Here is a 27,877-nt window from a genome sequence, read left to right as displayed (position 1 = left end):
AAGTCTAAGGTGTCTGGGTGAGTGCTTCAAAAACACGGTGTCCGCGCAGTGTTAATATAATATTATTATATACAGTGTAAATATAATGTTAAATTGATCAACCGCGCGTGCTATTCTTTAATATCGTAAAAAAATGAAGAATAATATTTCATTTTGTCTAGAAAAAGATTTGTTGCATTTTTTCGAACTGATTTTTTATCATCATGCTCCATTATTATCTGGAGCTCGTTACCTTGATCGTCCACAAATATGCGATATGTAAACTGTTATCGAGTCATTTTGTAATTTAAGAAATAAAACATCTTTAAGTTAAGTCGCTTCACTATATCTTAACTTAATTCTGTCCAGGACTATTTACAAGATATTCGTGAATGTCTCTATCTCTCGCGGGATCAGTTGGCGGAATTTCCGAGTAATATCAGTTTCAGCTATTCCCATGTCGCTTTCGTTATCCGGGCAAATCTGTTTGCGCTCTCGGCTTCGCCTATTTCGTTGTACAAACGTCACGGGAGCGTCGCGGAAGCGAGTAAACGAACAACGCGATCGGCGCTAGATGGTAACTCTTCGTGGTTGAAAGCCATGCAGCGATTTTTTGAAGACAGGAGCAAAACCAAGTATTGAAACGTATAAAAAAAAAATTCTGTTTCTTTTTTCACTGCATATAACGTTCGAATTTAACAATATCAGATAACTTGTGAATAATTGTAATATAATTTTATAGATAGAATGTAACTTTACAGACGTGTGCTATATTATTTGATTTTAAAGTTTAACTTTTTTCCGCCTATAGCACGATTCGCATAGTGTCGTAGACAAAATTGCGTTACGCCACGGCGCGTTTTTTCGTTTACTTTGGGAGAGAGAAAAGAGAAAGTTTTCTCTCTGCAGTCTGGAAATTACTTTGACCGCCCAGCGTTGTAGACAGAGATGATAGATCAAGGATCGCGTCTTTATATTTCGCAAGATTTTCTCAAACGTATCTCATCGCGACTAGTTATGAGTCGTAAGTAAAAAAGAAAATAAGAAAAGGCGAGAAGAGAAAAAAAACGGAAGGAGGCTAGAGAGAAAACACATAGCGCGGCAAGCCGCAAAGGGTGTTCCCTCGGAGGTGCGCCTTTTGCGCGCTAATGGCTTCCGCCGAAAATTACTCCTGGCATTTGACGTGGTTCCTTTACGCTCCAATTATTTCACCCTCCAAACCGCAACCAATCGCGACATATTCCACAAAGCACGATTTGCATAGTGCCAATATTCCTATCCAGTATTAAAGTAAAAGGTAAAAAATGCAAAGTCACGACGAAGACAAAGAAAAGTGTGAAACATTGCTCCGTGAAAAATTTTTCAAAAGTGAATATATGTATATGTGAATATATCGTGAATATATCGTGAATATATATGTGATACGAAGTAATAACACAAAAGAGAATTTGCTTGCTTTACCTCGCATCCCTTATTCGCTCGTGAAAGCCATAACATCCTCGCAAGCGTGGAGTGAGAGAGAGAGAGAGAAAGAAAGAGAGAGAAGGGCCCGCCGACGTCCCTCCCCCGAATAAATCCACGGGAGAGATTTAGTAACACTTAAGGCGCGTGTACTCGTTCGCCAATTTGTCTTGGAACGGAAAGATACGAGCCGGCGTGTATACCGGGGGCGCGATAAGGGGGCGCCCCGAAATGTCTCCCGTTATATTATCGCTATCGGTCAGCTTTATTTATTGCACCGCGGGGGCGGGCGGCAAACGTGCCACCGGCCCCGGCACCGGCGCGGCGCCTGCTTCTTCTTATAAAAAATGTGCGTCAAGCAGGGCTGCTTAAAATAAAGGCCAGGGCGAACCACTCGCCGTATGAGCCATGAATGGCGTTAAGGTTGAAGACCTCGAAAGGCGCCGATTCAAGAGTCACGAACTTCGTCGATGCAAGAGTACCGGTCCGGCGCCGAGCGGTATCGGCGCGGCGGCGCCGAGGAGGCCCGCATACACCGCGCGGCCGCTTTTCTCAGCGGGTGAAATAGTGAAAGAGTAACGAAAAAGAGAGGAAGGGCAGCTGCTCGGGGTTGTGAGGCCACCGTAGAGATATAATGACTGCGAATCGCCGACAGAGGCGATTTTACTCCAAAGCGGTTTTACTCCACACGTTTTGCCGTCCTCCATTAATACCCAGGTAGCAAAGTGACGTCAAATGACATATTAATAACGTCTTAAATCTTAATGACGTCTCTAACGTTAATGGAACGTCGTCCTGCTATCTGGGTAGGGGTAGGGTAAACTTGGATGACAAGATGACTATAGAGGAAAGATGACCAATTAACTTTGAACCTATATGTTCTTTCAATCTAGCTCGCCATGAAACATTGAATAAATATAAGTTGACCATCTTTTCTGTATAGCCATCTTATCCAAGTTTACCCTACATTATAAAATAACAATTTTGCTTTAATTCAGGAAATTCTCTTATCTTGACGTTATAATATCCGACGTCACTCTGTGGCTTCACAAAGAAATTACAGATATTTTATATTAGAGCAGTCCCCTTTCCCTTGAATTATTTAATTCGAATACGTAGAATAACGTTGCTACACTGTTGAAAAATTTTTGTAGTTTTGTTAAAAAAGGTCCTTGTTGAAATTTTTGTGTAAAATAATCAAAGATAATTATAAAGAAGAGGACTTCGGATCCTCACTAATTTAGCTGATTTTACAATTTTATTGTGTATTTTGGTGCGTAAAACATGAGTCGATAAGTTAAAATTAAAGTTAAAGCAGAAAATAATTGGTATATTTTGAAAAAAGTCTATAAATATACAAAGTATAATAAATGACAGACATCCTAACGACGCAACTGTCGACATTAGTACTAACTTTTTTCCTGATTAAAAGCGACAATTTTAACTTATATTATATTATGAATTTCACTCAAATCGGTGAGGAAGCCTCTCTCTTTCATAATTACCTAATTAACACATACATGTGTAGATTTAACATATGCCTGCTATGTTAATTAAACTTAACAAATTTAAAATGCAAAATTATTAAAATAATTTAAAAAATATGTTAAAGTAACACAATTTGAACATATTTATTAAATATGTTAAAATTTACACACACACACACACACAGAAGAAGAATGTTGATTTTATCTTACAATCTTAACTTCAACATAAAAGTTCTGTTAATTGTACACATAATTAACCTTAAATTACGATCAGAATTACATTTCCTTTCTGTTAAAATTAACACAAAAATTTGAGTAGATCGTTTGGGATATGTAATTTATATTATATTTAACACAAATTTTCCTACAGTGTATTAAAAATTTTTTGATATAATATTGAGACAATATTGTTAGACGGTACGCAAATAGTTAACACTTTCACCAAATGGAATAAAAAAAAAATTCGCTCTCAGGCTAAGGCTATTTTTGATCAGTTGCTATATTTTATTGTCGATTTTTACAGTAAGTATTTATGTTTTTTCTTTTCTTTTTGTTTTGTTTAAATCTGATTACTCAGTGTTTTTTGATTATTTATGATACACCTAGCCAGCGTACTTAGGTTTTGCATGTGTCGTAAATGATACACGTGACCGTGAAAGTGTTAACAATAGAATTCTTTAATGCTTTTATGTCAGTATTTCTACAAATCACACTTCTTTCGGATATAAAGATTCAGCATATTGTTCAGTATCAGAAACGAGGTGCGGCAAAAAAATAACAAAATTTTTTTAAATAAATCCTTGCGCCAGCGCTTCTCCCATTTCCCAAAAACAGCCGTGAAAATCTGAAGTAAACGCTTTTAAAACCTGATGTGTCGTGTACCTTTGGATGTTCTAATGTCATCAAAACGCTGATACATAGACGCGTGATAAACATTCGTTCCCGTTAACATTCTTTAACTTTATGAGAATTACCGCCGGTTTTTTGCCCGATTTTACTAAAAATTTAATTTAACCGTCCTGTGTTCAATTTTTTTATCGCGCATTTTCACGACGTAACAAGTTTTAAAACAATTTTCTAAATAGAAAAAATAACTTTCTCCGCCAGTGATTAAAAACCAAAAATATTCTTTTATTACTCGACTAACTGGCGACGTATATATAATGGTGTCAACAAGGATGGTGTCATTAAGGATTTTTTGATAAGGACTCAAACCTAGAGTCGAAACGTAGTGATTACTATTTATATTGTTGCCAGATTTAGTCGAGTAATAAATAAATATTTTTTATTTTTCGAAATTTCACTGACGATCGAAAACTTAACTTCACGCGTTGAAACTTCGGAGGCATATGCAAAAACTGCAGAGTATCTCCATCAGATAGTAGCGTGTTGCTCGGTACTGCATTAAATTCTCGTTATTCAATGGCCACACCCCATTTTGGTTATTCTAAAGATCTAAGGGGTAAAGAGGGAGTAGCGGTAAAGGGCAAAAATGTGAAAAGTACAGTGATTGGCTGCCAACTACTTGGCGGGTAGGGTTTTGTCGGCTGATTTATTCAGGTCTACTATTCTTTACGCCACGAAGCCTATATAAGGAGACTTAAGACGACTAATATTTTATTAAGTTCTTCGACTTCATCTAGTAGAAGATACTCCGTCTAGTAAAAGACATTTCGTTTAGAAGACTTGTTTGATTCGCAATACAAAGGTATGTATATTAAAGTGGAGCTGTTTGTCGGATCATTACAATTTCGCGCGGATACGCGGATGTTCGTTGTTTGCACGAGGATCGTGAACAAGAGCAGAAGGGAAAGAAATTTTCCGGGATCGAGTTTGCTACGACAAAATTGTTACGTGGACAGTTTAAACTATTGACGATATTACAAACTATTCGCGTTATTATCATTTAGCACTCTCCGGTATTAAACTCGAGGAATATAATTAAAAGGCGATTTTATTTGTGTGATGGAAAGGCGAGGGAATGCTTCAATGCAACTCATATACAAAACGAAACCGGCGTAATATTTGCAGCACGCAGCAAACAAACGAAAATTCTATTGATAAAGGTTCTCGTTACGGTCAGCAGAGTAGAAAACGGCCATTCTAATTGTCATTATTTTCCAGTGTCATTTTCTACTCTACTGCGTCGGATTCGAGCTTTGTTAATAATAGTAATTAGTGCGGGTTGCATTAATATTTAAACGTATAAAGTTTCATATTTTTGAAGCAAACGTATATATTTGGAAGATACGTGTCATAGAATGGACGTAGAAAATCTTAATGATGGTCATCACTGATTCTATTTATAATTAAAATCGCGGAATCTAAAATTGTTTTTATTCGGTTTCAATAAAAGGGATTATTGAATATTTTATGCACTGCGCCTTTTCGAGGACGCGACGCTGCGCTCTACGGCCGAATCAGCCGTATGTCGGAGACAGATATCGGAATGCAGTCGATGAGATAATTTATTTTTCAAAAACGAACCTTCTTTATTGGGGTTCTTCGTTTGTATTATAGCGTTGTCTTTCGGTCTCGGTGTCGTAGTTAATTTTTGTTCGAAAAAATTCTATTGTGTGTTTGTGTCCAGAGAAGAATGGAAAGTCTGACTCTACTACCGTTTATGTATTTATGGCGAAAAAAACAATGGAAGTGACATAGGTACTTTCCCCAAGTTTTATTTAAATTACACAAGTACTGCAATAAAAAAAAGAGAAAATCTCTCACAATGGTTATTCATAATGGTTTTATAGACCAATATCCGTTGTATTAAATATTTGCACTAAAGAGGGTCTGAAAGATAAACCGAAACATATGTAACTTATATGTATTAAAATTTTTTATATATTATATACATATAACAACAGCGTTCCGCTCTTATACTATTTAAACCTTATTTTCAACGAATAGTTATTGTGAGAGCGTTTGTCTTATTTACGAATTCTATTGGCTTTGCAATCAATGGAATTCTCATTTATTGCTGCGTGCTGCAAATATTACGCTGGTTTGTACGAGTTACATTGGAGCATTTCTACTCCCCCTTTTCCACCGCAAATAAAATCGCCTTTTAATTATATTTCTCGGGATTAACGTCGGAGAGTGCCATTGAAAAGTGCTCGTCAACGAGCTTATTGCTCCAAACGTTATTCGCGCAGAATAATGCGTATAATATGTGTTTCTGCAAATACTATAACGCGTATTTGAGTTTGCTATATCGCGGTCTGGAATGCACAACGGGAATTATGCACTTTTCATAAGGGCCACAAAACTGCTTCTGGTAATATTCTATTGAAATACATTTTGTTGTGTCTTATCGATATGCGAGAGAGGCATTTGAATGACGCTTAATCAGGATACTATCGTAACTAAAACAATGACACTTTTTGGATTTCGCTCTTTGTTCTATTTATTTGATTGCGCTTAGCGGCTAATTTATAATTATACTATAAGCGATATATTGTAATTGTATTATACTAACGATTGATAGTAAAAAAAAAAAAAACTGCACAGATTGCTTGTAATAAATACATTGATAACACTAGAGAATTTTTAGGAAATTTAAAGTCATATATAATATATGTATATAATTAAATTTAAAAAATCCCGCATTGTTTTTTAATGTTGCACTTAAATGTTGTTTGGATGTGTATAACGTTTATTTATAGGACCAAGTTGTATATATAGAAATAATATTATAGAGTACAAAATAAATTAAAAACACATCATTAATTATTTTATTTTTTACAATGAGCGGCACGGTTCTTTACTCTCGCCGCTATATAAACACTCTTTGAACGTAGACTCGTATAAAATAATTCGTATGTTCGTTATTTATAATAGTAATTAATCTAATTGTAAGTATAATTGTTTTATGTTGGTTTTCTATGTTCCAGAAAACAGAAGAGGTCCCCGACTCTCTCTTATTTCACAGCGGTGTGTGAATTCTGATTTTTCACGGAAAAAAGGGATAATTGGTATGTCATTTCTGATTTTCTATAGCGTTAACAAATTGTCTTAATATCTATCTTATATTTTTCTTATATCTGTCTTATATCTATCTTATATCTATTTCATATTTATCCTATATATATCAGGGTTGTGTAAATAATTAAATATTTTTGTAATTAAATTCTTATCTAATTGCTAATTACCGTTTACAATTTTATTTAAAGTTGAGTTTAAATACAAATACTTTTCGGAATTCCAATTAAAATTGAGTTAAAATATACATACTTTTCAAAATTGTAATTGAAGTTGAATTGAAATATAGATATTTCTCGGAATTGTAATTGAAATTTAGTTTAAATACAATTACTTCATAGCATTATAATTAATGTCGAGTTTAAATATAAACATTTTATGGAATTGTAATTAATGCCGAGAGTAATACTTTTACAAATATTTTTTGGAATTGTGATTGAAATCGAGATAAAATACAGACATTTTATGGAATTGTAATTGATAATTACAAATACTTTTTGAAATTGTAATTAAATTTGAATTTTTCTCATTACAATTCCAAAAAGTAATTAATTATTACTTACATTTTTTTAATTACAAAATTTCACAACCCTGTCCTATTTACAATTGTATCTTACATCTGTTTTCTCTTTCTTTATATCTTATATCTATCTTATATATTTAGACGTCTGCTAGATCCACCATAGATAATCTCAATTTTGTACTTTTTTAACGTTGTTTGGACACGTACATTTTCATGACTTATTGCATATCTTACATGCGTGTAACATTAATTATGTCTGGCTAGATATAAATCGTGTAGTAATATATAATATTAATCTACTATAACAATTGTGACACTCTAATACGACCGAGACAATTCCTACGGGCAATGCTGCTAATGGGAACACGATTAAAAGGTTCGCGGAAATAATTGCGCGGCGGGCACGCGAGAGCGAATCGGTGAAAGTATTTTAAGCGCGTTTCGGACTTGTTCAATTAAAACCCGCGAGCATTTTTTTAATGCTCGCTTTTCGATTCCACGGTGGCCGCTGTGTCGCAACACGACAGTATTCAAGTGCGATATACGTACACGAATGCATGTCGCGTACGCAATCTGTTCTTTGTGCGATATTTCGGTTTCCGCGAGTTCAATTTGCAAAATCCACACGCGCGCGTAGCGTAAAGGCCGTTTGGAAAAGAGCCTGGCGACAGAAAAAAGCGACGTCATTATACCCTATATTTGCAAATACGTTTCGTGACTTTTTATAATCACAGGCGTATTATATTGTACACTCTCTTCTCTCTTTTTTTTCGGAGATTACAGTGTTACATTAGAAATGTTTTTTATATACGAACGAGATTATATGAAACAAACTAAACGATTTAATAATATTTCTGTTTATTTAGAAAATTTATAAAAAATGTGGCAAAAAAAACGTAGCCACATTATAGTTTAATTATTTATTATAACTATCAAAATTAGATCAAAATAAGTACATTATTAACGTATTCTATTTGCTTTCATAAAATAAGATAACACTAATAAATCTCTATCGCTTTTTATGATACTATCGATCTTTTTATGCATGCGTGTTCGAAAACTCGACAGCGCTCGATAATACGTGCGAAATTAAACCAGCCGTACAGACCCAAGGATTTAGAATCAACATTAAGCGTGAAGCCTTCGGCAAAAAAAGTATTAAAATTGTAAAACTTAAATTTGCTATATCTTCTAAACCAATGCCGTCCCCGATTACTTCTTTCTTGCGTAGAATTATTCAGAAAGACCTCTTCTACAACGTATTTAAGTGGCGATAAAATCTGTGAGATCTGACTTTTTATGCATATTTACTAAAATATTTATTTAATTTATTCAATTCTTATACATTTGCTTTTGTACATATATTTTATAAACTTATTATTTGCTTATTATTCAATTGCGACTTTTAGCTATCAGAAGTGCAATGTGCCTGCGCGCATTTACAAATTAACGTAAATTTTCGGATTATAAGAATTACGCTTGCATCGAAAATGTATCACTTTTTCCTCCCTTCCCTCGCCGCCTCTCTTAATCGCAATGTATACATGGGGTACGTATGTAAGACTTTCCTTGACGCATTTTCGTGAATGCATATATGTTCAGCATAATGAGCGTATATTCGTTATAACGGAAAAGAAAAACAGCGACGGTGGAAGTAGTAATTACGCGCGTGTACGTAATTCCGGCGCGATTCGTTACCGGATATCACCACAGATTTCGCCAGAGGCATACAAAAAAAAAAAGAGTAATCCATCCCGCGTTGATATAATTTATGGCGTTACCCGGCGTTACCCGGCGCACTCGCTAAAACCGCTCGAAAAGTATGTTAGGATATACGGACTCATTAATCCGTCCAACCTGCCACTTCTCGCGGTTCGTTGGAGGTTCTTGCAATTTTTTGTCGGCTCGCGTGTAACCAAGTTGTTGACGTTGGACCTTTTACTTCGAGCTTTTATTTAGTAAAAAAAAATAATTCGATCTTTTTCTTTCCTGGGGTATATATAAAATTGGATTAATACTGAATAGATTAATACTGAAATGTAAATAGTCGCGTTGCGCGTTGTTTCGTGTCTGTATTACAGTCTGCAACATCGCATTTATTTTCCTATTTTTTTTAACTTCCTACTACATTATAAGCATACTATATTATACAAAGTATAATATTATCCCGTTAAAGCAGCTCTCAGTTAAAGCAGCTCTCAGTTAAAAATATTGATAGACGTTGTGCTCGATAAGTTGCTTTATTGATAGGAAGATTATGGTATTGATGGGGTAATATTAATTATGCGGGCGATATTTCACAATAAATCCACTGATCCGAGTTGACAAATAAATTAACGCGCATCACGTGGTGGCTTTATTACCTTAAAATTATTTTCCCCAGCGTATAATTAAAATTAGTGGCTTATGCCCGTTTAAATTTAAAGCAAACAAGTTAAAACATAAAAATGTTAATAAATAATTATTCATATATTAAAATAGAATTTCCAATCTAGCTTTTTTTCAGGATTATTCTTCTTCTAATATATTAAAAAAAAAAAAAAAAAACAATTGTAAAATTGTTTGACTAATAATTATTCGCGAGCACGTATTTTACAATTTAATTATGAAAACGTATATAAAAGTTCTGAGAGTGCAATATACATCGAGATTTAATTTATTAGCGTCGTATATTACCGCATAATATCATACTTTTAATTACATCTCCTAAATAGAAGGCCGTCCAATAACGTCTAATATATCCATATTTTCATTTTGCCGATAATATATTTCCATGTCGATCGAGTAGTTACGAACGAAAGTTCACGTAAATTCAGGTCATTTTCGAACTATCGCCCTTGGGGACATGGCGAGCGGACAATCCCGCTTGCAGTTGGCAAACAATGAGTACGTCAAAAGTGTGTTGGGGAGCCAGTTGTTGGAGGTCTCAACACGTGGGTGAAAATATAATAAAGCTTTGTATTAGCTGAATTGAATGGTGATGGGAAAACGTGCGAATACACGCGCCTATAGGTATCCCGAGTTCGCAAATCGGACGGTACTTGAAGCGGATGCTGCCGCGCGTCACAGAAAGACGTGAGGCGGATAATGCGACACGCTTTGTGCTCGATATTAATCCTACGCACAGAAGCAATTCAGGTTGTTTAGCGTTGTCGGTTATCGCGCGTGGCTACGAGAATACGCGTTAGCAAAGTCACGAGTGAAGTAATAAGCAGGTTAAAATAAGCTTTGTTATTTTAAGCTATTCCCTTATTTTATCGTTAATTATATTACCCAACGTACATTTTGTGACAAACAACTAAATTATATTACAATAACAAATTACCTGTCTTCATACATGAGTTATGTAAATGTCTTCTCAGATTTTGTCTTAATTTGCAACTTGTAGATATAATTAAATAGAAATTTGTATTATTCATTATAAAACTGTTACATATGTCGTTTGTAACATTTATTACTGGAATCTAGAATCACTTTAGTCTAATTTATTTATATTTTTTCTATAAAAAACTTCTTTGCAAAAAAATTTGCTTGCAGAATAGTATTATTACAGCGCAATGTATATAAATGTATATAAAAACGCATTATAAAACATTTATTATAAAAAATCATTAATGATATTATTTGAATATTAATAATAAGCATTATATCATAAATTCATCGACTTTACTAAATAACTAATTAACTAATTAATGCTTTTAATAGCGTTCTGTGCCGTCTTCTTTCTCGCAAGAATCCATAGGGTCGTACATATATTGACCTGCATCCCTGGCGGCATCCGCGAGTGTCCATCTTCGTGTAAGACAGAAAGCTGAAAATACCGCCGACGACGTTTTCTCTTGTCGTTTCAGCTCGATAAGAAGTTTCTTTTCACTTACTCGTTCAATTTAAGTTGGAATACGTTCACCGCGCGCGCGCTCACTTAATGCTCCTTTGCCCTTTGCGAAACTCGCCGTTTCATAACGAAAGTTTCATTATTCTCCCGCGCGCTGGACGCCTTATCCCGCATTTTTTCACTCCTGCCGCGAATTTAATTTTGTAATTACGCGGCTTCGAGGATCATCTCTCGTTATTATCGTCGACCGGCTCGATGTTACGTTCGTTCGTTTTTGTTCGCGCAACTTTTTTTTTCGGTGTTCGTCGCAAGGTCGAGAGTCTTTACGTTACCGTCCCCTTCGCGAACATCGGGCGAATTTTTAACGAACACGACCGAGCTTTATCCAGTGATTTTGTCTGCCGTCGATTTTACGTCTACGATCCGAGATTTTCGCGCAACAACGAAACGCGAGCCGGAACTATAAGAGCCGAAATGATGAGGTAAATTGTACGCTCAACAAAAATGCTGGTCGACGTTAATCCCAACAAAGTCGCGGTTCACATGCTATATTATACAAACGTGAAAAATGCACGCATTGCGAAGAAGCATTTCGCATCGCTTGAATATTTACGAAATTTTTGCTAAAAATAAAACAAATTTCCGTCGCGACGTAACAAAATTTACATATTATTTATATAATTTTAAACGTTACAGAGATATTATTTAATTTAATTGTGTGCCTTTTCGAGTTCTAAATAAAATATCTCGCTTCGCGAAGTATAACATTTCATAGAGAAACATTTATTTTTGCGGAGCGCTTAAAATACCTCTGCTAAGTGAACTAGTTTCGATTCCAAATTTGTAGAAGAGGTGCTGTTGAACCGGCTAAATTTGGAGGGCTTGCGAAAAGCTTTCATAATACTTAATAAGTAATACGTCGCAAATTTCACAAATATCGGAATTTCGACAGTGTAATAAAGTTACGCGCGCGTTCTAACAGATATGACGATCTCGGCAGCTCAGGTGCGTCGTTGAACCTTTGCTGATAGGATTTTCCAGGTGGCAGTTGAAATATTAATCTACTTAGGTACGTCCATGTGCGAGTCGACACACACACACACACACACACACACACACACACACACACACACACACACACACACACACACACACACACACACACACACACATACGCGCATATACACACATACATGTACACGACAAGCACTTCGTAGCGGAATGGCACACAGTGCGATACTTATCTGCTATGCTATCAACCGAAACGTTCTTGCGCGACGAGTTCGTGCTTATATCACGGTCGATATATAGAATCTCGCTAGTTCATAGAGCAAGCATGATAAAAGTCTGGATAATATTCTGTACTGCAAGTCACGAATATACCGCCGAATTTTAACGCTTTATTTTGCTCGTCGCATAATTCCAATATTCGTGCGCGCTGCCGCGCAATATAAATATTTCCCCGAGTTAAATTATTGCTTCGCGTCGGGGTGTGTGTAGCAAAAACTAATTTTAAACGAGCATGTGTTTGGACAAACTAGGAACCGTACGAGTGTTCGATATTCTTCAGACATAAATGTAATTATACAGGCATTGCAAAAATGTAATTCATATAATGTTGATTTTAGTCCTTTTAACGATGTTGTCGCTTAAACTCAACTAATTGATTTGCCGCGCCGACCATATGGAAAGCGGTTCTGTTGGTTTTCAATTTTCGCAAAAATGTTTATCTTAAAAGAGTGCAATAATTTGAAGAATATTATTTAAAGTATTCAAAAATCTTCAATTCTACACTTTCTTTTGTAATAAAATAATGTTATACTTATAAAATATTAAGGATATTTGGATGATCTTTGTATTAAATTTTCGTGAAAGCCGAAAGTTCGTAGCTCCGCGTAAATTTAAATCAACAGCAGCTTCGAGATGCGCATGCCGGCGCGGTATGGCACCGTGAATGACCGCCGTTATCGGTATTCCGGCTGTCGTGCAATGGGGAAAGACGAAATGCATTGCAGCCATTGATTACGCTGCCAGTTCGGGTCCACGTCTCCGCGGTCGCGGTCGCAGGTCGAGTTAACATGGAACCGAGTCACGATCCCGGGATTGAAATCGTTACCGGCGACGAACCGAGACAGAAGAACGCGCGGACGACCGAAGAATCGAGATCCGGACGAGATCGGCCGCCGCGAATCGGTCCTGTCGAATCCTACGCGATATGTTCTTTCCCAAGGGTATACTCGCGGCTGCTTTCGTAGTTTGCCGCATCAGTCTTCGCACGACCCCGTCGCTCGTTTCTCTTTGCCGGAAAATTACGGCGCGAAGCTTGACTTGGTGGGCTCTCTGATTTCGCTTTGATCGTGTTCGCGCATCCTCGCGCATCCGCGCATTCGTTCGTCATTGGAACTGCGAAACGACGAGCATAACGGAACAGCGAAATGTCACGTGAAACTTCAATAGAAATCTTAGCATTTTGTATTTTTGATGACGACTGATATTCATAATTAAAATTTTAACAACCCAGTTTTTTTTTGTTAAATTGTGCAAGAGAACTTTGTCATCTCGACGTTTCTATTAGACGCCCCTTTTACTGGGATCTCCTTTATTTTCTGACTGTCCCCCGTAATTGCGTATTCGTCGCCAAGTTCATCACCATTAACAATTCTCATCACGCTCCAACTCCGTTCTCCGATGAAGCTCGGGAGTTAACTGAATGCCACGGTATCCATTCGCGCCGTCGCCGGCATCACCGGTCAGGAGCAATCGTCGCGAAAACGGGTCGTGATCTTCCGATTGAAATCGTCGCGGGCGGCCGTATAGGACGACGGAAAGAAGAATCGTGCCAATCTGCTAGGTGGACCACGGCTCTCTTTCTTTGGGATACTCAACCACACTTTTGTCGCGCGGCGAACCGAGACATTCGTCTTTTGCTAGCGTCCACTTCTCCTTTCACGGAAAATTTTGGGATGAAACTGACTCTGCCGTATATATATAATTCGTTAATATTTGCTTCATTTAGTTCGAATATAACTGCGTAAAAATTGCTGATCATTAAGGCTGAAAAGATAAGTCATAGCGACTATTACGAATCCGATAATAATTCATTTCCATTCAATTCAGGTAGCGACTTCATCAATGCAGCATGTAGAAGTGGCATTTAGAAAGAATGTTTTGTTTTGCTCCAATTTTAATTAAAATGCACATATTCCGCGTATTTATTCAAAACATTTTTTACAAATATCTTTACGCTCTCAGCGTTTAATTGTGATAGGTTCGTTTTCATATCAAAAGATTGTTTCATTAAGTTAGTCGAAATTTACATTCTCCTAAGTGTCGCACTCCACTCGTTAGCCCTTCTCGAAGCGGAATCCTTCCTCCGTGAAATGTTCGAGTGAAGAATGTTCTCTTATTTACTGCTGAAATTCACAGTTGTCTTACCTCGGCTCTCGTACCGTCTGTGAGAACGCGGATGCACGTGAACGCTTTAAGGGCCGAAGGATGTGCTAAATAGCGCAAACGTGGCGAATCTTTCAAGACAGGAGATTTAATACCGTGTATGTTTGCGAAAATATGTGTGCCACTGCATTTTGCGCAAATTTCTCACGGCTGGAAGTTTTACGCGAACGATAAAAAATTATTTAATAACGAAGTAACTTTTGCGTAACGTAAATTTCACGAATAACATTAATAACAAATAATTTAATAAAGTGGAAATAAATTTAAATTTAAATTTAAATTTGTAAGACGAGAAATAATCATCTGTTGAATTTGAAACAATTTTAATTTAAGAATTGTTCGATTGTCGTCATATTATTTCCTTAAATCCATCTCGGGGTCAATAAAATCTCCATTCACTGAATACATTTTCAATTTCGCGATATCACGGAACTACAGAACATTCCGCAAACATTTTATCATTCTCCATCACGCGGTCCGTTTCTTATCACGTTGGAATTTCCAGCTAGCGCACCGCATATCTCTCCGCGGTTTCATCCTTTTGAAGGACGCGCTGGCCGCCGTGGGACACCGAGTATATTTTTGTTCATTGTACAGCACACAGAGACACGCAATCCGGAATTCGCGTTTGTTCTTTCCCCCCCCCTGTCGGCGGTCAAGTGTTGAACCTTCGCGCTTATCCGCATGAATATTTCACCGGGTATGCGCGTTGCTCCGCGGAGGCATAAATCTTTTCTGCGCTCTCACCTACCGTCGCGCGCTCCTCTGCAGAACGCGACCCGGCGGAGAGACCGAGGCAAAAAAGTGCCACTCGCCGTGTATTCGACATCGCGCGTTGCCGCGAATGGACGTTGCTACACCGGGGAGAGAACGCTGTAACCTGTAACACCGGAGAGTTACGAGTGGAAAAACGGGTCGCGACCGAGTCCTTCTTTCATCCCGGGATATTCCGCGCACTTCACCCCCTAACTCGGTCAAAATCACTACGCGCGCAACTCCGTGACAAATCTTTGCTCGTTTGAGCGAGTGTTGGAATGTTTAAGCATCCCGCGTCGATTTACATAAAATGCCACGAATGCAATTAACAATATACTGTAATTCTAAATTTAGGCCGGCTAAATTCAGGTTTAAACCCGAAGAAATGCGGAGACATGTAGAACAGTTTCCTTATTTAATATCGAGACTCGTGAAAAGCAATTTATGAATATATTTTAATGTTAAAAAGAATTTTGTATTTTAGATTTTAAATCTAACGTCCTGTTTAAATCTACCAAGAATATAAATTTCTTTATTAAATGCTTCCTGTCCTTCGCAATTTTGTCTCAATTTATCATCAAAAAGTCCAACATTTGTTCAAATGTGCCACAGTGGCGAAATTACTCTTACTTATCCCTATTATATTCGAACCAATCCGCTCGTTCGGGTTCGGCTAACAGGAATATCGCGTTGAATCCATGAGAGGTAGAAAATCGCTAGGAGGAGCGCTCTCTCGTAATTGCGCAAGGGGCAGGAGGGGAGGAGAAATCAGAGGACGAACTGGAATTACATTAACCGACCATGGGAACCCGTCGCGACCCGGGCAGATCCGGGGGCCCATTGGAGTTAATTGCTTTAAGACGTCGGGGCGTAATTAACGAGCCGCCTTTATGAATACTTGAAACATATTCTCGCCCCGGGAACGCTCCTCTCGCAAACGAATGCAAAACGCGGCGTTCCGGAATGGTCGGTGTCACTTCACGTGTAATGCTCGTTAACGCGTTCTATACTGGATAGGGGACGGCGATGATGGTTGTGCTGGCGTATTCTTCGCCACGGGAATATACCCTCCTTCCGTGTGTGTGCGCGCAGGGCGATTCAAAGCGGTGGCTCGTCGAGGCGTATCATTTCTCGCGAGAAGAGAACCCACGCGTGAATTCAGCGAGGAGTCTCGTGTCTCTTTGACGATACACATGAATTAATTCGCGGGCGAGATATATTAATAAAATTGTTACTTTAAAAATAATATAATTCTTTTATAAACATTGTACGACAAATTTTTTTTATACGACTCAGAAACTTGTAAAATTACAAAATACAATGCTAAACATTTCTGTTCTTGAATCTGATGTTAAATATCAATCTATTGTGTATACACATTCGCGCTCTAATGTATCCATGCATACTGCATCGTCCGTGCGTGCGGTTTTATTTTTCGTAGTAACAAAACGAAATTTCAATTGCGACGCTCAACGACGGGCGGACATTGTGCTCTTTTAAATTTTCTCCATGATCGCGCGAATGGTTTTGGTCGCGACTCTGATTTTCCACTCGGTTAAAAATACTAGTAGAGGTATATGCGAAACGCAATTTCTATGGCAGACATTAAATGTTAAATGCATTGTTAAATATTTATTGTTCGCGTATACTTGTCCATTTTTTTTGTTTATTACTAGTCGTTGAATTGTACAGATATTTATTGCATACATTAACTAATAAGATATCCATGTTTACAGTACACTTCAAAAATGAATCCGAATCCCAAGCCAACGAAACCACCCAAGCCACCAACGGATCCAGCCAAGACGAAAGGTGAGTAACATTTTGCTTATTTGCATCGATATTTTTCATTTACTTGTTTGTATATAAACTTTTTCTCCTTTACTAAATCCTCCTTTCCTCGTACATAAACTTTTTCTTCCTTTATGGTAAACATATTCTTTGCCTACATTATAGGATGGATAAAATATAATCACATTTTATAATTAAGTATAGAGAAATAAAATTTTACGAAGATCGATTCTACCTTTTAAGGGCCAGTTATAACAAGGCTCAGAGTTGATTGTAACAGGGTAAAATAAAATAAAAACAAACATAATCAATGTAGCAAAACGTTTCATTTCAGTCTTGATAATTGGTTCAAAACAAAGATACCATTCTCTCAAATATTTATAATACTCTTCTGTGAATTTTTAATTATTTCAAACATAAAATTATACAAACAAAATTAAAGAAAGTTTTTAACGTGACAAGGAATTTCTTCTTTATATATAAACTATTTTTAAGTTAAGATTAGGTAATTACCTATATCCGTAAATAGTTAAAAAATTAAGAAAAAAGTCACTACTCAGAGAAATAATTATGGCAAACATAATAAAATTTATTATTAGTTTAAGCCTCATGGAGACTTCTTCTGTCGCAATTCATATAGTTCGAGCGTTGCTAGATCTCTGTTCGTCTTCCTCTTTCGTATATTCGGCATTCTAAATTAATAATAAGAGTCATCCTCAGTTCTATTACTCGTGTCCGAGCGTGGTGACTTTCTCTTCACTATACATATGTTGCGCACGTGGATTATACACATTGTATATGGGATCTACAGTTTAACGCCGATTCCGAAACGGCTATGTTTTTTAGAGAAGTTCTCATGACAAGACATACTCTCGGTGGTTTGCCATTGCCTTCCGAGAGCAGAACGAGCGAATATAATTTTTCTTATAGCTCTACCGGGAATCGAACCCGGGACCTTTGGCTCAACAGACCAGTGCGCTGTCTATACTAGGCCACGCTCGTCCTCAGATAATAATAAGAGTATTTTTTATCAAAGAAACATATATAATATAAATGAATAGAAATACGCGACGCGACGAATTGCAATAGCAATCAACACCAATAACAATGATTACTTTCGGGACAAAAGTAACAGATTGTTACTTTCATCCCGACTGCTAGAATTGGTCAAACATTGATTTTTATTTTAAAAAGTAAGTTTATTGTTTTCATGTACCAAAGTACTTAAAGGAATAATTATTGATTTATAAACAATAAATAAGAAGGCAAAACAAATTTCCAAATGAGTATTGAGAAGTTAAAAAAACACTAAATACTTTGGCCATGTTTTTATGGCGTCGACGTAATAAACGCATAATCTTTCAACACTGAGTTTCCAACGCTACTGAGGTGGAAGGAGCATTCAAAAGATGATATACAACAAATAGATTCGTACAAGAATAATATTTTTAATGTTTTTAAATAACCGCGTTTGTTACGTTCATCTCGCGTTACTTTTGTCCCTGGTCTCCCCTACTCTAAAATAAAAATAAGGACGTCCCTCTTTTTCTCTCTTTTTCTTTCTTTTTTTCTTCTTATGCAACTTTATATAATAAAAGCATTTATATTATTACTTAAAAATTTGTCAAATTTAAAGAACAAATCAGAGCAATTTAAGCCTTATGTGCTCTTTCTTGAAGGCACCCATTCATCTAGTTTTTTCTTCATCTAGATCCTCAAATGGAAATAAATAACAATACTAGATAACAAAATGAGAAACCATAAAGAAATAAAAGGAAGGTAAGCTGTATACGCTTTCGTACAAAGCAAACAATTATAAATTTAACACATTTTACATGTCCCAATTTATACACTCTAATTTTTATGTTGATTTACATAATAGAAGAAAAATATGCAAATAAATAACACAAGTAATATGTGAAAAATTAACACCAAATTGTAACACATGGACGCTATCTGAAAGCACAGTTTATGTTACATTAACATATTTATAATATTAAATATGATTAAAAAATAAAATTATTCTTACATTAAATATTATTCTTTTTGTCTTACAGAAGATATCTTACAGATATCTCTCATTTGATAGTAACAAAGTTCTTGATTACCAATAAAAATATCCGCAAAAAAGAAAACTGCCTGGACTCTGGACTGCTCACGACAATGGAAAAATTCAAGAAAAGATACTTTTAATTAAGAATGTTCTAAACAGTTCGTCAAAATGCTACAAAGTTAATAAAAATTTAATATATTCTGTATTTTCTTTCAAAGTTTGGCGCCAAATTTCAGATCGATTCTTTAGATAAGAGATTAAATAAAAAGTTATCAATTTTTGAATATCCGAGTTTTAACACGTAACCTTATGGCATTGCAGAGAAAAAAAAACATTAAAAAATGCTACCAATATAATGATATTTTACACACAAGTAAGTAGATCTTTAACAAACAAAGATATAGCAACAAAATTTGAAACAATTTACAAATATGGTTTTAAAGAAATTGCAAAAAAACCAGTGGTTTAGAGTAAGTTTAGAGCAATTACGGTATTTTATAATTTTTCACAGATTTCACTTTATTAAGCTGAATTTAGGACTCTTAAATAGTATATTGTGCACCAAGGGGCGAAAGTAGCGTTTTTCAACCCGAGGTGCACACGATATTTTTCAACATTTTTACGGAAAGTTCGACCTTCATGCCTAGAGAGGGACGAGAGTGGTCAATTTTACGCCAGGGTGGCGTAGCGGGCGGAAAGTAACCACTTTCCTCCCTAGGGAGGACTTACTTTCCGCCCGCTATGGCCGCCCTGGCGTGAAATTGACCACTTTCGCCCCTCTCTACAGGCATGGAAAGTCGAACTTTCCGTGGAGGTGTTGTGAAAAATTTTTTTGCCGAGATCTTTTTCATGAAAAAAATAGTAATAACGGCTATTTATACTCACTAAATTTATGTCCTTTACATTTTATTAAATTTGCCGTAACTATTGATATACATTTTTTGTCTTTGGATCTCTAGAGAATTAATGTCGGTGTTTTAATTTTTCCATGATTTTTTATTGGATCGATACCTCCAGAACATCCTTAAGAATTAAAAATGGCAAATTCAATATAACAAGCAAAAAATCCAAAATATCTGTACTATCAATGAGAAATGCTTGTAATAAAAACTTGTGAAAAAGATACATGTGCAACGTCATGCTTATTGTAACACTAAACCAATCCGCTACATCACAATATCCCGGATTTTTATGACCAAGAAACCACAAATAGCTTAAAATACTTTTCACTTGTTATTGATTCATATCCTGCATGTTGTGTAATTTTTAATGAAACAAATATTATTAGTATATAAAAGAAAATCTACATAATTCTAAGATTTATAACAAAATATCTTGCAAAGATGTAAAAATGTCCGATCTCTCTCTCTCTCTCTCTCTCTCTCTCTCTCTCTCTCTCTCTCAACATGCAATAAGTTTAAACGTTATTGTACGTGATAAGCAAAAATGCATAATAAAATCTTTATGAATAAAGCCTCTGTGACAATGTCTTCTATATAATTATTAATTTTTATGTGACTTATACGTTCCATATTATTTATCACAAGTTCAATCAATGTAGTATTTCATTAATTGTAATTATACATATAAATTAATTCTTCAATAATTTCTATATCAGATATGTCCTGTTTTACAGTAAAAGTAAATAATTTTGACATTTATCATGTTGTTTTTCATGTGAATATATGACAAAACAAAAGGAATTAGTAAAGGTGTAATTTATCTTCACATCATCTGAAATATCAAGTAATTCTAATTTTTCACCTGGATCTGCCATTCGACAATTCTACACATCGTTTGAGTTATTTTAAATAACTCAGGGGGGATCACTACATTCTCTAGACTTACTAGAAAACTCACCAGAACATAAGTGCAGAAAGCAACACAAGCAAACCTATTTTTAATTGTTTCTAAAACAGAACATATGCGATCTTTTTTGTTAAATTGATTGATTGGTGAACCAAATTTATCGCCTAAACTCAAAACATTTAACACAGAGACAGGAATTTATTTGCTGCTGATATAAAAAATTGTATTCACTTCTGATTAACATTTTTAAATTTTTCAAGATTAAATAAATAGTATATAAAGTACTCAGAATAACATCATTATGAATATAATGTTAATATATTTATAAATATATTAACAAATATGTTAATAAGTATATACACTGGAGTCTTCCAAACTCCAGATAAAATTTGAAACTATATCATTGGTAGAATAAATAAAAAAGAGGGATACGACCGCCTTGTAAAAAAGTTTGGAGTTTTCGATAGGTAGCAGCTGCCGAATCAATAAATTATTTGTTGGTTTGGTAATAATTAACACTTAAAATATGTCAGGGGTCTCTCGAACCCCAGTGTGTATTTCGTATAACTTTTTTTTACAAGTATATTTTCTAATTTATGTTATAATTCAAGTTTATAGTGTAAAATAAAGATCGAGATTTGTTATAATTGTTCTTACCTTTAGTCTTGACATCGATATTAATATAAACTAAAAAAATAAAAAATGAATAAAAGAAAAATATGGAATACTTTGGTATCTGCTACAAAATTAAGAAAGAACACTACTCAGAGAGATAATTATGGCAAACATAGTAAGATTTGTTATTAATGCAAGCCTCATCAAGCAGAACTTCTTCTGTCGCAATTCATACATTTCGAGTGTTGCTAAACCTCAGTTTTCCTCTTTCGTATATTCGGTCTCTGAATTAATAATAAGAGTATTTTTATCAAAAAAACATATACTATATACATATAAATGAATAAAAATCAGCATCAATAACAATGATTACTTTTGAAACAAAAGTAACAGAAAGAAACTAACTTTCTATTGTTTTCATGTATGTACCAAACTACTTACTTAAAGGAACAATTATTGATTTATAATAAACAATAAATAAGGGGATAAACCAAATTTCCAATAAAATATTGAGAAACTAAAAAAACTTATTTTGCCCGTGTTTTTATGGCGTCGACGACGCAATAAATACAATAATTAATCTTTCAACACCGAGTTTCGAACGCAACTGAGATGGAATCGGCATTCAAAAGATGATGTACAGCAGCGGATAGATTTGTACAAGAATGATAAGTTTATCATTAAAATTTAAATAATTTAAATCATTTAAATAATTGCGTTTGTTACGTTCGTCCCGCGTTATTTTTGTGTGTGTCCCTGGTTTTCCCTACTCTAGAATAAAAAGAAACGCGTCCCTCTCTTTTTCTCTTTCTTTCTTCTTACGCAATTTTGTATAATAAAAGCATTTATTATATTATAACTTATTTTGTCGGTTTTAGAGTTTAAGCCTTATGTGCTCTTTCCTAAAGGACCTCAACAACCGTTCTTTCCTAGGTCTAAAGATGAGAGCAGCAACAGCAGCAGTTATACAAAACATTTACGATGACAATTACTAATATAACAATAAATCAACAACAAAGAAGAAGTAAAAAAAAGGTAAGCTGTACGCTTTCGTACAAAGTAAACAGTTTTAAATTTAACACATTTTACACGTTTCAAGTTATCCCTTCTAATTTTTATGTTAATTTAATAAAAGGCAAATATGCAAATAAATATCACAAATAATATGCAAAAAATTAACACAAAATTGTAACACATGGTCGCTATCTGAAAACACAGTTTATGTTAAATTAACATATTTATAATATTTTTAATTAAAGAATATAATGTTATTTGTACATTAAATGTTATTCTTTTTTTCTTACAGAAGACAGATCTCTCATTTGATAATAACCCCTTGACTATCAATGATGAAAATATCCGCAAAAAAATTGGCCAGGTTCATAATGGAAAAATTCAAGAAAAAATACTTTTAATTAAGGATGTTCTAGATCATTTGTCAAAATTCTACGAAGTTGATAAAAATTGAATATATTCTGTATTTTCTTTCAAAGTTTGGGGCTAAATTTCAAATCGATTCACAGTTTAGATAAAGAGTTATCAATTTTTGAATATCTGAATACGTAACCTTATGCCGCTGCAGAGAAAAATGTAAAAAAAAAACATTAAAAAATGCTACCAATGTAATGATATTTTATCTTATACAGTGATATTTTATTTTACACACAAGCATTTCGCTAGAGTTTGCACGGTTCGCGTGGTTCGCACGGGAAGATAATCATTACCAGTCAATCAGTGCGAGGATTTAGCCGAATTATATCAGTTTATGAATTGACAAAGTTAATTAGCCGAATTTTCTCTCCCTTTGCGAGCGTCGCGAATCGCTAATTGCGCGCCTCCGTCAGGGCAAACTTCGCCTCCTTGCCTAGAATAAAAACCGAAAACGTTAGTTACGCAACTCCCTCAGGGCGATAGCTATCTAATAGTCATAAAGTACCTGATTGTAAATCCCCGTCGCTGCGATTCTTATTACATCATCTACGCCCACAAAAGAAAAGAGCTTCCTTACCTTGATCCATGCGCCGTTAATTGACAGAACTAATAATAATCTAACAACAAAAGAGAAACATAGGATTAAAATTAAAATCGCGTTTACGGGTGCGTTGCAGAAGGTCGCGAACGCGATAACAGTCGTTAAAATTGCCGTCGACTCTATCTAGTGAGACTGAGATTTTAACACAGGTAAGTGAATTTATTCTAAAGAAATTTCAAATCAGAAAAATGATCTCTCTTTACTTTTTCTTGCGTATATTGCCAGACGCAATCAATGGGTCGACGCCGTGGTCGCCGCTCCGGTTGCGCGCACACCATATTAAGAGGTAGAGACACCTCTTATACGCGAGTAGTGAATTCGATGCTCGAATGCCCGCTTAGTAAGAGTCAGGGTCAAGTCGAGGCCACCCATATAAATGTGCCGGAACCGGAAGAACATCCGTCCAATAACGCGTCCGTGTCGTCGCCTGCACCCTCGGCCCCCGCCGTCCCTACTCGCCGATTACTCATCAAGATCACAAGAGTAAAAGGAGTTTACGGAGAAAATAAGAATCATATTAAGAGATTAGTTCCAAATAAAGAAAGAAAGAACTAATTCGTTCTTACTTTTGTTCTTACCTTTGTTCTTACAACCTGCAATGAACGTATTACTGTCGTACCGTATTGCGCGTTTCTTGTTCGGCCTGCTAGAACTCTTTGCGATATACTTATTATAATCAATCCGCTACATCACAATATCCCACATTTTCATGACCAAGACCACAAATAACTTAAAATATGCTTTTCACTTGTTAATCTCTCTATGCTTCCATATTCCTTTTTATTTATTCACGCTCTCTTTTCTATGGTGTGAAATGGAGAGGAATGGTGTGGATGGGTTTCTCAAATACCATCTGCCACCATACGCGATTCTCTGATGGTGAGTCGGAAGTGACTTCACGATGTGCCCAAATCGACTGATGAGAGCGATCAGCCGATAAGCTAGGGCAATAAGTCTTGTTGCCGAATTAGTTTATATATTTTTAGTCACGCGGCTAAACGCTCGCGAGAAAGCACGTTTGTCTGCGCGCGGCTAATTAGTGTGGTGCCATTTTGATAGAGGCACACGCGGCCATCACACATAATTCGCGCAAAAGCAAACTGCTTTTCGGTATTTTTTAAAACGGCTCGCCCGGTTAAACCTCGCGATATTGGAAAGCCATTTATTCTTTCCGTGTGATTTCCGCGCATTATTGTTCGCGAAAGATTACACGAAAATATACGGAGTGCTAGGAATACAGTAAGCATAGCGGTTTACGTAAGTTTTCGTACTTTTTAACTGTTTCAATATTGTTTTCAACATACGTTATAATGAAGATATATAATTATAAATGTAACAGTATTTAATATGAATAAAAATAAAAAGAGAAATTTCTTTCTTTCTCTTTCTCTTTCTCATGTCCGTTAGTATAATGTGCATTTTTGCTTGCTCTTACAGAGATAAAAATCGTGTTAAACGTTCTACAGGGAGCACCTTCAAGGGAGAAGGATCTACCTAGTAATGGCTCGCGCGAAATCCGGAAGGGACACCCACCAAGCTTATCCGCCACTTTTGATAGCGGTAATAACTCGGTCTCTCCTCTGTGGGAGTGCTTGGCGAGGATGCCTGTGGGAAATGCACTTGCGCGCGTCCGTAAACTTCTTGGCGTGGCGAGAAACCGCGAAGCTCCCTGACACCTCTTTCGTGAAAAACGAATGCATTAAGATTTCAATAAGTTGCGGTCGGTGAAACTCGGTCTAATTTCCCGCTCCGTATTACATTCGTCTGCGCGCAACCGCACTTCTGCGGTTGAACGTTTCTTCGCGACACACGTTTGAAATTCGACATTAACGTTTTTGTTTTTCGAGCGGAGCGTTGACTGTTACAAATTCTCCTGTTTTCGCAGTTTTGCCCTACAATGCGCAATAAAAATGAGAATTTCAACTTTACAGAACGTATAGGAAATTATTTTTAATCATTATTAAAGTATACACGAAAGAACATAATAAAGGTATAAAATACCTATATAAAAGCTAACGTATGACTATTTAATTTTTTACTTTCTGATATGTGTAATGAAATAATAAAGCATTAGAGTAATTGTTAAAATTCTTAACTGATGACAATACATTATTATCGGATCTCCATTTCAGCCACGTTCTTTGGACGCACCAACCGACAATCTATCATCCGAGTTTCGTTAAACTCTGCTCCGCGGCCGATTAAATACTGTCCGCAATTTCCGCACGGAAGTTGGACGCAATCGATAGCGCTAGTTGTGGACTTGCCGAGAACACGCGTGCTCATGTTACCGGACAGTTAACGTAAATTCATTGTGCATGTTTCCTGAATACTTCGGACAATGTCCCTTAACCCTTTGTGACCCATAATTTCCATAAACGGTCAAATATATTATTATATTTAAATATCGTAATTTTATTTCAATATTAGATATTGAATTAATGTCCATTAATCGATATTATTTACAGTCCCTTTTATCGCATAAAAATATGAGGTATAATTTTCATTTTATCAGAAACGAGACACACATCTTTTTTTTAAATATTTTCTTCACCCCAAATGCCTTCCACACGAAAACAAATCACGGCGCGCGTCATCTGTTTTTGAATATATAATTAATTTTTCAATCGCCCTCTCGAAAAATGGTTCGTATCGTTAAAATAACACGGTGAGTAAATCAGCCTGAAAACTCGTGAAAATCGTTTTGGGCATATGAACGTGCCGAGAATAAAATACCGGCAATATTTAATAAAATTCGATTACACCGCCGGATATAGATATTACATTTTATAGCGCGTTGAATAATCTATCACGTTTGAATTTGATGTTAACGCGGCATTTTGCACTACGGCTCTCTCCATTGAACTCAATATCCAGTCGATATCCAGCTGCTTGAACACGAATCAGCCGGTGTTATAGCGTATTGTTAAAGGGAATCGCACGAGTCTTCTTATTTCTCCGCTTAAATTGAACTCGTCAATATATAGAGACTCGCTCTATGCAGTCTGATCTATATACTTAAATTGCCGGATTAATAAAGAGCAATAGGATAACGGTTCGTGTTTCGTGAAAATAGTTGGGTTAAACCAGAGTATTTTTTATAGAAATGTAATTATTCTGGTTCACATTCATAAGAACATTATTTAAAATCTGCTTTTTCTGCTTTCGGACACATTTCAATAAAACATTTTCGCTATTAATTCGTGGTTTATATAATGTCGCATTGAACGTAAATAATATTAATATTCCATCGCGCAACGAGAACAAAACTGCGACATTTCGATGATCGCGGATTAACGATATCTTCGAATTTCATTTACGTTCGCGCGCGAAGCGCGGATGCGCGTCCGCGATATTTCTTGTCGCGGATATTTACGTCGTATACAACTCGCGATCGGGGGATCATGGGTTTGCGGCAGAATCGCGATGAGCCGATATTGCGCACGTGCCATCGCATCGTCCGCGGGAGTTCCCCGTTCAAATCGATATATATACCGACAACACAAATCAAGTTTCGCTCTCGCTCCCGATGACGTCGGAGCTACCAGTCGCCGTTATTTCCTGGCGGACGCGGCGTCGTACGGTAAAGCAGTTGCGGGAACGGGCCGGCAAATATCGTAAATACGATTCCCGCGGCCGCTTGGACAGCCGCTCGAATCCCAGGCAAGGTTCTCTTTGCCCGTTCCCTCCTATAGCTACAGGGGTTTTCCGGTCGCCTGATCACAATCTCACGAAAATTGGGTCGCACCGCGAGCCCCGTCTCGCCGCCGCACCCGTCGCATCCGCCGGTGTATCCCGCGCGCAATCATTCAACCCTTTCAAATATCCCTCCAATTCAGGGATTCAGCTGGACCTGGCCTGGCTTGATCGTCGATCGAACAAAAAATTGCCGTTCAGCTCTGTCACCGCTGTTGCGCTAATTGCCCGCTCGGTGTGCGGCCACAGCAGTGTTGCTAGGCGTTTAAATACCGACGGCATCTAACTCGCTTCTATAATTGGAAATAGTACCTACACCAGTGTATCTCTCATTCAAAATCAAATAATTCTTTTCTTTTTACTTTCTTTAGAGAAAGATAGTATATGTTGTATATTTTAAGATAAT

General features: G+C 36.3%; 1 protein-coding gene and 2 long non-coding RNA genes across 5 annotated transcripts in view; 1 reads left to right on the top strand and 2 right to left on the bottom strand.

The window, feature by feature from the left end:
* Positions 1-27,877, bottom strand: part of LOC143904561 (lysosomal acid glucosylceramidase-like) — a 97,124-nt gene that overhangs the window by 38,835 nt on the left and 30,412 nt on the right. The gene's annotated exons all lie outside the window — the stretch shown is intronic.
* LOC143904573 (uncharacterized) lies at positions 4,564-23,325 on the top strand. Of its 3 annotated transcripts, none has more exons than XR_013258972.1 (5): positions 4,564-4,635; positions 6,821-6,901; positions 17,212-17,287; positions 22,622-22,778; positions 23,050-23,325. It is a non-coding gene; the product is annotated as an uncharacterized LOC143904573 (long non-coding RNA). The 3 variants fall into 3 exon arrangements; XR_013258974.1 differs by having other exon boundaries at positions 22,677-22,778; positions 23,050-23,279; XR_013258973.1 differs by lacking the exons at positions 22,622-22,778; positions 23,050-23,325 and adding exons at positions 18,978-19,045; positions 19,324-20,436.
* Positions 23,513-25,340, bottom strand: LOC143904574 (uncharacterized). Its single transcript, XR_013258975.1, has 3 exons — positions 23,979-25,340; positions 23,680-23,780; positions 23,513-23,607 (listed from the first exon to the last, which is right to left on the bottom strand). It is a non-coding gene; the product is annotated as an uncharacterized LOC143904574 (long non-coding RNA).

The sequence above is a fragment of the Temnothorax americanus genome, unplaced genomic scaffold (assembly GCF_048541705.1).
Source record: "Temnothorax americanus isolate GAGA-0224 unplaced genomic scaffold, ASM4854170v1 Scaffold54, whole genome shotgun sequence".
Lineage (NCBI taxonomy): Eukaryota > Metazoa > Arthropoda > Insecta > Hymenoptera > Formicidae > Temnothorax > Temnothorax americanus.
This window is presented reverse-complemented; position numbering and strand designations above follow the sequence as displayed.